We start from the raw sequence: 11,537 nt of genomic DNA, 5'->3' as shown, positions 1-11,537 counted from the left end.
ATCAAAGCAAAGATGCATTCCGAGATGACCCCAGAGAGAGAGAGAGAGAGAGAGAGAGATGAAATTATGAGAAGAGGAAAATGAAAGACAGACATATAAAGAAGAGAAAGAAGAGGATAATAACGAGGAGGGAAAAAAACAAGAGGAAGAGGAAAGAGAAAAACTGGGAAAAAGCAGGAAAAGAAAGGGTGAGGAAGCCAGAGAAAGGGAGAGAAACACACACACACACACACACACACACACACACACACACACACACACACACACACAGATCAATTTGCCAGGGTGAAGAAAGGAGAACGTATATTTTCCTTCTATCATAGCAAGTAATTAGAGAGAGAGAGAGAGAGAGAGAGAGAGAGAGAGAGAGAGAGAGAGAATGAAATGTAAAGTATAACAAATGCAAAAGGTTAGTGTGTGTGTGTGTGTGTGTGTGTGTGTGTGTGTGTGTGTGTGTGTGTGTGTGTGTGTGTGTGAGAGAGAGAGAGAGAGAGAGAGGGTGGGAGGGTATGAAAAATAAAGTCTAATAAATGCAAGAGATTAGTAAGAGAGAACCAAGAAGGAACTCATATACTGCAGATTTCTTCCTTTCCACCTTAATGCATTACGTTCCCGAATTTAGAGCATCACAGGAAAGAAACATCCAAGGAAGTTTCGTGTACTTTCTAGCATCATCATTTATCTCACCATCATCATCATCATCTCCACCACCATCATCATCATCATCATCATCATCATCATTTTAACAGTGTCACCTTCGTAAACAATCCTCAGATAAATAAAACTCTATGGAATAAACGCACCAGATTTCACAGTCAAAACAAATGCATCTAACAGACCAATTTATATTTTTTGGGTCACGATTTTTATATATTTTCGAGGAACCTTTAAATTTGGTATATTGAAAAGCGCCATTACTCTCTCCTATTTTATTATTTTACACTATTTATTAAGTTATTTATTTTTATGCGGTATATTTGGGAAGTTTGTAAATCCAGATGCTGATAAAAAAAGTTACTTGAGTCTATTCATATTTTGGTTGTTTCGATAGTGATGGAGAGAGAGATGTGAGGGCAGGATGAAGTGGTAAAGTGAGAGAGAGAGAGAGAGACAGGTAAATGAGTGTGGAAAGTGAGCATATGTGAGAGAGTGAGTTAGTGAGAGAGAGGGGTGTGTGTAATGACTAGGGGTGCTGCCTAAATTAATGGCCTCGCTGTTACTCATACTCCGCTGCTCCTGACAGATGAGAGAGAGAGAGAGAGAGAGAGAGAGAGAGAGAGAGAGAGAGAGAGAGAGAGAGAGTTACCTAAACAGACCCAAATATAAAGCAAAGGAGGTAGATCTTAATTTTCATCTTCTCCTTTATTTCTAAGAACTTATAGTAAAACAGAAGGCTCTCTCCACACCCTCTTCTCCCTCCGAATAATTAAGCAAGACTGACGCTATAAATGAAAAGGGTTAAATCAGGTGAAAAATGATATGACACGGATAGCAGTTCGTTTGAGTTAAGCACACAAACCATTACACTATGTTAAAGCGAGAGAGAGAGAGAGAGAGAACGTATATGGATGTCTGTGTATGTGCGTGGCTCTGTTCGTATGTGTGTGTGTGTGTGTGTGTGTGTGTGTGTGTGTGTGTGTGTGTGTGTGTGATTGTATTTGTGAGTGTATGTGCGCGTGTCTGTGTTTGTTTGTCTGTTTGTATGTATGTGTGTTTTTAGGTGTTTGTGTGTGGATGTGTGTATATATGCATGCATGTATGTGTGTGTGTGTGTGTGTGTGTGTGTGTGTGTGTGTGTGTGTGTGTGTGTGTGTGTGTGTGTGTGTGTTTGTTTGCTCAGTGATATGTAGCGGATATTTGTAACTCCTAATTGAAATGAATGGATGCTGGGAATAAATTCACTGAACACTGTTGAAAATCATTTAACTCTATTTCTTTCCTGTTTTCGGCACTGTTACGGGCAAAAGGCTGTGATGATGACGATGATGGTGGTGGCTAATATTTCCTCGTAGTGTTTTGGTGCTACTAATGATAATAATAATAATAATAATAATAATGATAATGCCTACCCTCTTACTGTTTACCATATCTACACACCAAACACTCAGCTGTGCATACGAATTATAAAGCATTTACATATATCATCAGTTATGTATGCTTAGCCGTCCACGTTATAGTTTGTGTCTGTAAATGCTAACATACCAGGGATTCTGAGCTTGTTAAGGGAGATTCTAATCCTTCCATAAACAAGGGGAAATATTACTGGTTATTGGAATTCTAAGCTTGTTTGGTTTTATGACAGTTCTGGGTCAGTGGAAAGGGATTGTTGATCACCGTTATGCTTGATTTCATCCATTCTTTCAGCCGTTCGTCCATCTATCCATCCATCCCTGCATCAGTGCAAACATACTTCCAGTCATCCATCAGTGCAAGCATACATCCATCCATCCATCAGTGCAAACATCCATCCATCCATCCTTTCAACCATCCATCCATCCATCTATCCATCCATTCCTTCAACCATCCGTCCATCCATCCATCCACACATACAAAACACAGGTTCTACATGAAAAACACATGAATTTTAACCCCTTTAATACGTTGACACAATTTTTAGTACTGCTATGGTTTTGCTGCTGACAGACGGAGAGAGAGAGAGAGAGAGAGAGAGAGAGAGAGAGAGAGAGAGAGAGAGAGAGAGACTCGTAGGTGAATAGATAAAGATGGATAGACAGATGCAGGGAGAATCAAACGTTCCAGTACCGCTAGAAAGATAGATAGATGGATAGAGGTAGAGAGAGTCAGGCGCTCGAATACCGCTAGGTAGATACATACGTGGAGAGAGATAGAGAGATAGAGAGAATATCAGCCCCTCCAATACTGGTATCTCTCCACCACAGCAGCATCCTCTTCCTCTCCTCTCGCCTCTCAGTCTAAAATATTGCTCTTTTATTTATCGGTACCCCTCTTCACCAGGCACGATTTTTTACTGAGAGGAGAGAGAGAGAGAGAGAGAGAGAGAGAGAAACACAGGGGCAACTCGTAACCAGACGGAGAGAAATTTATCCTTGGCAGAGAAAATACGTTCTCTCTCTCTCTCTCTCTCTCTCTCTCTCCCGTCTGGCAGTCACTTTGCAGGATACAGAGAGAAATGCTTTAGCTGAGAGTGAAAAATGTGGAAGGAAAGAAGGAGGAGTTCGTGGAAAGCTTTTGTGTTTGTTTGAGACGGAGACAATGAGAGAGAGAGAGAGAGAGAGAGAGAGAGAGAGAGAGAGAGAGAGAGAGAGAGAGAGAACCAATACAAAGTGGACTGGATGAAGAGAAATGAGTTGGACGAAGTCAAGAAGGAATACGTTCAAAATGTGCGTGTGAGAGAGAGAGAGAGAGAGAGAGAGAGAGAGAGAGAGAGAGAGAGAGAGATTCAAGAATAGAGGAGGGTCGTAAACACAGGAGAAGGGAGGGACAGACGGAAGGAGAGACAGGAAAGGAAATACGGGATGAAAGGAAGGGGAAAAGAATGCAGAGAATTGAACGATTTTTTTTTATTCTTCATCGTCTTTTGTATTATATCTTCATTATTTCTGACGCCGTTTATTTGAGTTTTTAGTGTAATTTATGTTTTTCTTGCATTTTCTATTTTTTCGTATCCTGTGTTTATTTTGGTTAAGAAACAGACGTCCAAATTACAGGTGTTGAGCGTGTCTGAGTGAGCAAGGTTGTATTTTCTCTTTTTCGGATGCATATTTCTCTCTCTCTCTCTCTCTCTCTCTCTCTCTCTCTCTCTCTCTCTCTCTCAAAATTACTGGTAAAATTGGAAGGCAGTTTTCACGAGTTTCAGAAAGTTACGACATGGCGTTATTGGCCTAATTGCTAAGGAAAAACAAACAAACACGCCGACTTTTAGTGCCCAGTCCTTGCTTAGCGGAAAAGTTTGGGGTGATTTTCGGCTATCTTTAACCCTGCAGGGGAGGGGGGGGGGATTTGATAGCAGTGGAGGGTAGTTTTATGACAGTTCAAAATGACATTCCACGATTAGCTCTGTAGATGAGAAGAAAAATGGTGTTCCTTAAGCAGGGATATTTTACAAGACGCGCGCAGGAAGAATTCTAAACACTAAATTGCGAAAGAAGTGTGCTTATCTCGCTCGTTTCGCTCCCTTGAACAATAAATCGCTTAGAAAAATGTTACGAAGCCTACAGTGCCACATGCAATTCGGACTTATCTTTATCTCGGTCTGCCTCTTCGTCTTCCCTCAACTCGCCACCCTCCTTCATACATCCCTATCAAACCGTCTTTCCGCTTTCTTCTCGCCCTGCCTCTTCTGCTTCTCCCACCGCCTATCTCATCCACCTTCTCAGTTAGTATATCCAGCGTTTTGAGAAAGTTACTGGAAGATAAAAATAAGTAAATAAAGATATAGTTCAACAGTCTTTCCATTTATCAGTTTTTCGTTATGTTATTTTACCTCACCACCATATGCCATCTACCTCCAGCTGCCAGTCCTTCTGTCCACCTGTCAGTACATTTATCAGTCCATTTATCAGTATATTTTTCCATCTGTCAGTCCATCTCTCTATCTATCAGCCTATGCATCCATCAATCTGTCCATCTATTTATCTGTCCATCCATCAGTGTCTATCTGTCTATCAACCTGTACTCTTTCTACTCTAACTTGGCCTAAAATTGCCATCTCCATCTTGAATGCTAAGTTGTGGCAATAGATTATATATTACTAGAAAATGATGCTTGTCACGAAGAAGTGCCGTGAAATGGATGTAGAGCCGTAACAGTTTTCCAATTACTGAGCTACGTGAAATAAACTGCAGAAGGACGAAAATCTGGGCCAAGTTAAGCCAAAAGGAGTAGTTGTGAGGTCAGTATCTTACCTTCGTGGGCGTGTGTGCGACTCAGGGGCGGGTGAGGGAGTGATGGGTGCCCTGTGGATAGATATAAGGTAGATGTAATTATATAGATTTGATTGGAAGATTAAGAAGTGAGTAATAGGTGTGTGTGTGTGTGTGTGTGTGTGTGTGTGTGTGTGTGTGTGTGTGTATTATACAGATAGATAGATACTGTATATATATGTGTATGCAGTATATAGACAGACATAGATAGATAGATACTGTATATATGAAAGTACATATCTATTACACTAACATGTACACGCGATCCATGCATTACTTTCTTGTGCATTTTTTTTCATCGTGTCAAAAAATAGCGGACAATCCCTGAAAGCTTTTGTCCCGATGTGAAATAAAATCCATTACCTTTTATTCATTCGCTTTTTTCCGCTCACTTTTTTCGCTCACTTTTTTCGCTCACTTCTTTCGCTCACTTATGGTTGCTAGCCTTTAAAAGCTCCCGTCGTGATGTAAAAATTATTCGTTTTATTTTTTTCCTCTCTCTCTCTCTCTCTCTCTCTCTCTCTCTCTCAAAAAAAATGGCACAGAGATTCCTTCATTATATATATTAATTCACTTATTTATTGATGATGATGATGATGATGATGATGATTATGATAATGATGATGGAAATTATGATGTTGGTTGATGAGACTAGTGATAATATTGATGGAAATTAAGGTATTGTTAATGATCGTATGTTATCATTTTTCATTTTATCATTCATTCATTCATTCATTCATTCATTTTTTGGGGGGTGACACAATACACAAAGGCTCGACAGTGCAGGCTTTGTACTGGAAGCTTGTAGCCATCAGATTCAATGTTGTTAGTCATACTCTCCATCGAAATTGGACCCCATGTGTGTGTGTGTGTGTGTGTGTGTGTGTGTGTGTGTGTGTGTGTGTGTAACCTGATACTATATTCCAGTTCGTATCATATCATCATCATCATCATCATCATCATCATCATTTGAGATAGCACAAGAGTAAGATAACAGTGGCACAACAAACCCTGTCCTTTATATAAAAAGAATGGAATCTATGAAACGCCATTCAGTTATTGGGGAAGAACAGACGATACTGTATTTCAAAATGTTTTATCCCTTGTTTCAGAATGCATCACACAGGCTTATATGTAAATGGATTTCTGATTCATCTGTCTCTTTATCTGTCTATCTGTCTGTCTGTCTATCTGTCTATCAGTCTATTTACATGTACATATATAATTCCTGATGCCGAAAGACGATTATATTCACACACACACACACACACACACACACACACACACACACACACACACACACACACACACACACACACTACTCTAGAATGACACCACAACATCACCAACTTTGAGTGTATAATTGACGTTAAAAATATATGTATAGATCGACGTAAAAAATATAGATTATAGATTTAGTAGGATTCGCTTCCCACATTTTGAAAGGGTAAGTCGAGTCAAGCCTCTCTCTCTCTCTCTCTCTCTCTCTCTCTCTCTCTCTCTCTCTCATTTGTTAGCTGGGTGAGTGTGGCTGCTTTCCTTTTTGTCCTTAGTGAGCCAACTCATGCATAGGGCAGTGTATTCCTCCCCCCTCTCTCTCTCTCTCTCTCTCTCTCTCTCTCTCTACCATCGACCCGCTACTCTCCTATGCACGTTTCTTCTCTCTTTATTTTTCTCTCACATTTTCTTTCTTCCTTTTTCTCCTTTTACTTCTTTCTTTAATCTTTATTTTTTCTCATCTTTATTTTATTCTCACCATATTCCCTTTCTTGTAGGTTAATAATGCTTTGAGTGTGTGTGTGTGTGTGTGTGTGTGTGTGTGTGTGTGTGTGTTTTAATTCTGTGGCTGTCGTTGTCTGTCTATTCCTCTCTCTCTCTCTCTCTCTCTCTCTCTCTCTCTCTCCAAAACACACAGAGAAGAAACCCAGCAAAGAAAACGGGAAGAGCGAGGCGCGCGAGGGGGTCCTACTAAATAATTCCCACACTGACCCCTTGTGAATAATATCGCGTGCATGAGGGAGTGGGGTGTACATAGGCGTGCATGGGGGGTGTACATGGCCGTGGTGTACATGGGTGAACACTGAGCACGCCTGGTGTTCCTCTGTGTTCTGCCTAAGGTGCTCAAGACACGCAATGCTTTGATGTGTTTACCTCATGACTCACCTCTCTCTCTCTCTCTCTCTCTCTCTCTCTCTCTACATGGTTACCTGTCTAACTATATCTATCTGTCTGTCTATCTACCTATCTATCTGCCTCATCGTCTATTTGCCTGCCTCTGCCTTACCTTCCACCTTCCTGCTTGCTGCCTGACTCTCCCTTTCATCATAGCTACGTCTGCCAATCAAAATCTCTCTCTCTCTCTCTCTCTCTCTCTCTCTCTCTCTCTCTCTCTCTCTCACACACACACACACACACACACACACACACACACACACACACACACACACACACACACACACACACACACACACACACACACACACACACACACACACACCGTAGCGTTATTAAGACACCAGCAGACAGAGACAGAGAAGGAGGAAGGAAGACAGTTGGTTAAACGAGAAGTGAGGACTGATAGATAGATAGATTAATAGAGGGGGGGAGGGATGGAGAGAGAGAGAGAGAGAGAGAGAGAGAGAGAGTTATGATCTGCATCTGTCTGCCCACCTCCGACCCATAACCTCAGAAGCCTGGTTAACGAGAGAGAGAGAGAGAGAGAGAGAGAGAGAGAGAGAGAGAGAGGTTACACAGCTAAGAAATGGAGGTAGATAGAAAGAATATTGTATGTATGTGTGTGTGTGTGTGTGTGAGAGAGAGAGAGAGAGAGAGAGAGAGAGAGGTTACATAGCTAAGAAATGGAGCTAGATAGAAAGAATATTGTGTGTGTGTGTGTGTGAGAGAGAGAGAGAGAGAGAGAGAGAGAGAGAGAGAGAGAGAGAGAGAGAGGTTACACAGCTAAGAAATGGAGGTAGATAGAAAGAATATTGTGTGTATGTGTGTGTGTGTGTGTGAGAGAGAGTTAGAGTGAGAGAGAGAGAGAGAGAGAGACTTACGTTAGCTTGGAACTGGAGACGGTAAAGCGGGTTTCCGGACTTGCTGGTATACCCATATTCCCAGACACGAGTATACTGTCCTCTCTCTCTCTCTCTCTCTCTCTCCATATCACCTAGAGGACGAACACGACCGAATACGAAAAATATATATATTAAGGAGTGTAACATTGTATCAAAGCTTCAGGATTTTTCGCTCAGGACTTCAGCACTTCAGGCTTCGTGAAGTCGTGTTGATAGAGATTTATGTTGTAGATACTGAAGAGGAAGACTGATAAAAAGGTTGTTTGTCGAGTAAATGCACTAGTACAACAGAGAGAGAGAGAGAGAGAGAGAGAGAGAGAGAGAGAGACCTTGTTATTTAGTTGGGCAGAAACATGACATGAGTTTTGACACGGAATATATTAAAATTGATATGTTTTGGTGGTATAAACGCAAACTCCAGCTGTGCCATCATGTCTAGTTTGACTGGGAATTTAAGGATGGAAAAATATGTAGAAATTATAAGAGCATTTGTAGCGATATAAAAAGCATAGTAGAATAGTTGGCTTTGTAGGATGATGATGGGAATTATTATTAGTTATTCTCATCCATACCAGTTATTCCCTTCGATACCACAGACACACCAGGGTATTTTATTCAAGCTAAATCTATACCATTTTGTGAGACTACCCTTTATTTTTCCTTGTAATTCTCTAACTTATTTTCCTTCCATCCCTGTCTCTTCCACTCCCTTTCTTCCACCCTCTCCTCCCTCCCTCTCTCTCTCTGTCCATCTCCCACCTCACAACCCCCTCCCCTCCCCATTCCCCCCCTTCTCCCCTCCCTCTTTCACTCCCCTCATCGCTTCCTTCCCTCATTCCCCTTTCTTCCTTTTTCCTTCCCTCATCTTTCTTCCGCCCCTCACCTACCCTTCCTCCTCTTTCCTCCCTTCACCCCTTCCCCCCTCTCTTCCCTTCCCCTCCCCCCTCTCTTCCCTCCCCCTCCCTCCTCTCTTCCCTCCCCTCCCCCTTTGAGCATTACTTCAAGGGAACAATATTGAAGCCTTGTGCAGTATGGGCCCACGTCTCTCTCTCTCTCTCTCTCTCTCTCTCTCTCTCTCTCTCTCTCTCTCTCTCGCACACACACACAGTATATCCATCTGTCAATGTAGACGTCTATCTGTTACTCTGCTCTTATATTCAGTCTATCTAACATATGTAAATTCCGCTCTCTCTCTCTCTCTCTCTCTCTCTCTCTCTCTCTCTCTCTCAACGTGGAAAGCGGGTCCTCATTTACATAAACACAGTGCAATCTGAGGTTGGGGCAGGCGGATGAATACATAAACTGTCTCTCGCTCTCTCGCTAATATTGAGAGAGAGAGAGAGAGAGAGAGAGAGATTGCTAGTGTACTGAAAAGGAACGTATAAGGCACAGATTGATACCGTAGTTAGATAGATGGATAGATAGATAAAGAGATTGTTTGTGCACTGGTAATGCATGTAGAAGTCAGATTAATAGATTGGGAGAGAGAGAGAGAGAGAGAGAGAGAGAGAGAGAGAGAGAGAGAGATGAGGAAATGGAGGATGAATAATATTAGGTGTGTGTGTGTGTGTGTGTGTGTGTGTGTGTGTGTGTGTGTGTGTGTGTTAAGACAATGCTTGTGTGTGGGAGAGAGAATGTGAGTGAGAGAGCACGTTACTTAGGAGGGAGGGAGAAGTTATTGGACCATGAGAGAGAGAGGGGGGGGGGCAAGGGAAGCGAGCAAGCGAATGTAAAGCCAATGTTTATGTATTTGTCTGTCTGTGTATGTATGTGTGTATGTGTGTGTGTGTGTGTGTGTGTGTGTGTGTGTGTGTGTGTGTGTGTGTGTAGATTTGTGTGTGTAGTCCTGATCAGTGGTAACCAGTCTTCCATATATCTCATTTCTCCCCAAAAGAGACAGCCACCCTTCTTCTCATACTCCTCTGTTGTGTGCCTCATACTGCAATCACATACACACAGCCCATGCGATATCTTTCATTCTTACAGCCTGCAGAGAAATGTCAGAGAATTTGTACTTATGGCTATATAATTTTTTTTATTAAGAAGATGAACAGAGGAAGGAAAAAATAATAATAATAATCCATACACTAGATTTTACTGCCTTGTCTCCTCCGTAGCCTGATGCTGTCCCAGGTTCGAGTGGTGTAGTGTAACTCTGTAAAAGGATATTAATTTACAACTATTTTATCTCTCGGCAGGTAAGGCGCTGTGTGGCTGGACGGGTGTGGACGGTGGGTAAGTACTTGAAGTGAATTACCGTAATGCATCTTTCAACCATAAGGAGCTGAACTGGGAGGCTGTCAGAAATCGAGCAGCGTGGAGAGCCGCTATTAGGTGCTCAAGGTCGACGCGTGGAAGGGTGTTCGAGTGTTTACAAACGATACGAGAATCGTTGAACCAAATATATAAACCGAGTAATTGAACTTTTTTTTTTACTAGGTGATATGAAAGATTGATATATAATATTAGAACTGAGTAATTAAACCAACTCTAAACCAATTGATATGAAAGATTGATCGATAATTTTTGATCCGAGTAACAGAACTATGAACTAAATTATATGAATGATTTGATAGATAATATTTGAACCGAGAAATTGAACTTTTTTCCCAAAATGACGGGAATGATTGATAGATAATATTTTAAACGAATCATGGAGCCGAACTGCCAAATTGATTCACAGCACGACCAAAAACAATACGGTACCTCGCCGGACTCCCCCCTGACAAGGAACAAATATGGACCACACCTTGAGTGCCGAATCCACTAGACCTCCAGGCGAAGATTTTGAGGATATATTGAATTATAGGATTTTTTTTTTTCTGCCACACAATACCCTGGTGTTAAACTCCATAAAATGCCAAGTTGAAATTTACCACTGTCTAGTTTGAGGGTACGGTAATTGAAAAACTCCTCAGAACAGCAGCAAAATTAACAGCATCCCTCACAGCAGTTGGAGGGTGGAGGGCAGTGTGGAGAGGGATGGTGGTGGTGTGGAGATGGAGAGGGGTTGTGGTGTTGGTGGGGGAGGGTTGGTTTGGAGAGAGGTGGTGGTGGTGGTGATGATGATGATGTTGAAGATTGTAGTAGTGGTGGTGATGGTGGTGGAGAGGGGTTGTGGTGGTGGTGGTGGAGGGTCAGTTTGGAGAGTGGTGGTGGTGGTGGTGGAAAGAGGTTGTGGTGGTGGCTATGGTGATGGTGGAGAGGGATTTTGGTGGTGGTGGAAGGAGGTTGTAGTGGTGGCTATGACGTTGGTGGAGAGGGGTTGTGGTGGTGGTGATGGCGGAGACAGTAGTGGTGGTGATGGTTGTGGTGAGTGCTCCTCCTCCATATTACAGCCAGATGACAAAAGTTACGTCATCAAGTCCAGAAAAAATGGAGGTGTGAACAACTTTTGGGCGACACTGATGCTGCTTAATCGCCGTTGTCTCACTCCCTTACACACACACACACACACACACACACACACACACACACACACACACACCACCCCTCAGATTATTTCCATTCACAGTTTTATTTTTTCTCTGGATTTCTCCTTTTCACTGATCATATT

Source organism: Coenobita brevimanus, chromosome 107, assembly GCF_032717465.1.
Source record: "Coenobita brevimanus isolate Jiangsu-jjx chromosome 107, ASM3271746v2, whole genome shotgun sequence".
Taxonomy (NCBI): Eukaryota; Metazoa; Arthropoda; class Malacostraca; order Decapoda; family Coenobitidae; genus Coenobita; species Coenobita brevimanus.
Note: the sequence above shows the minus strand (reverse complement) of the source record.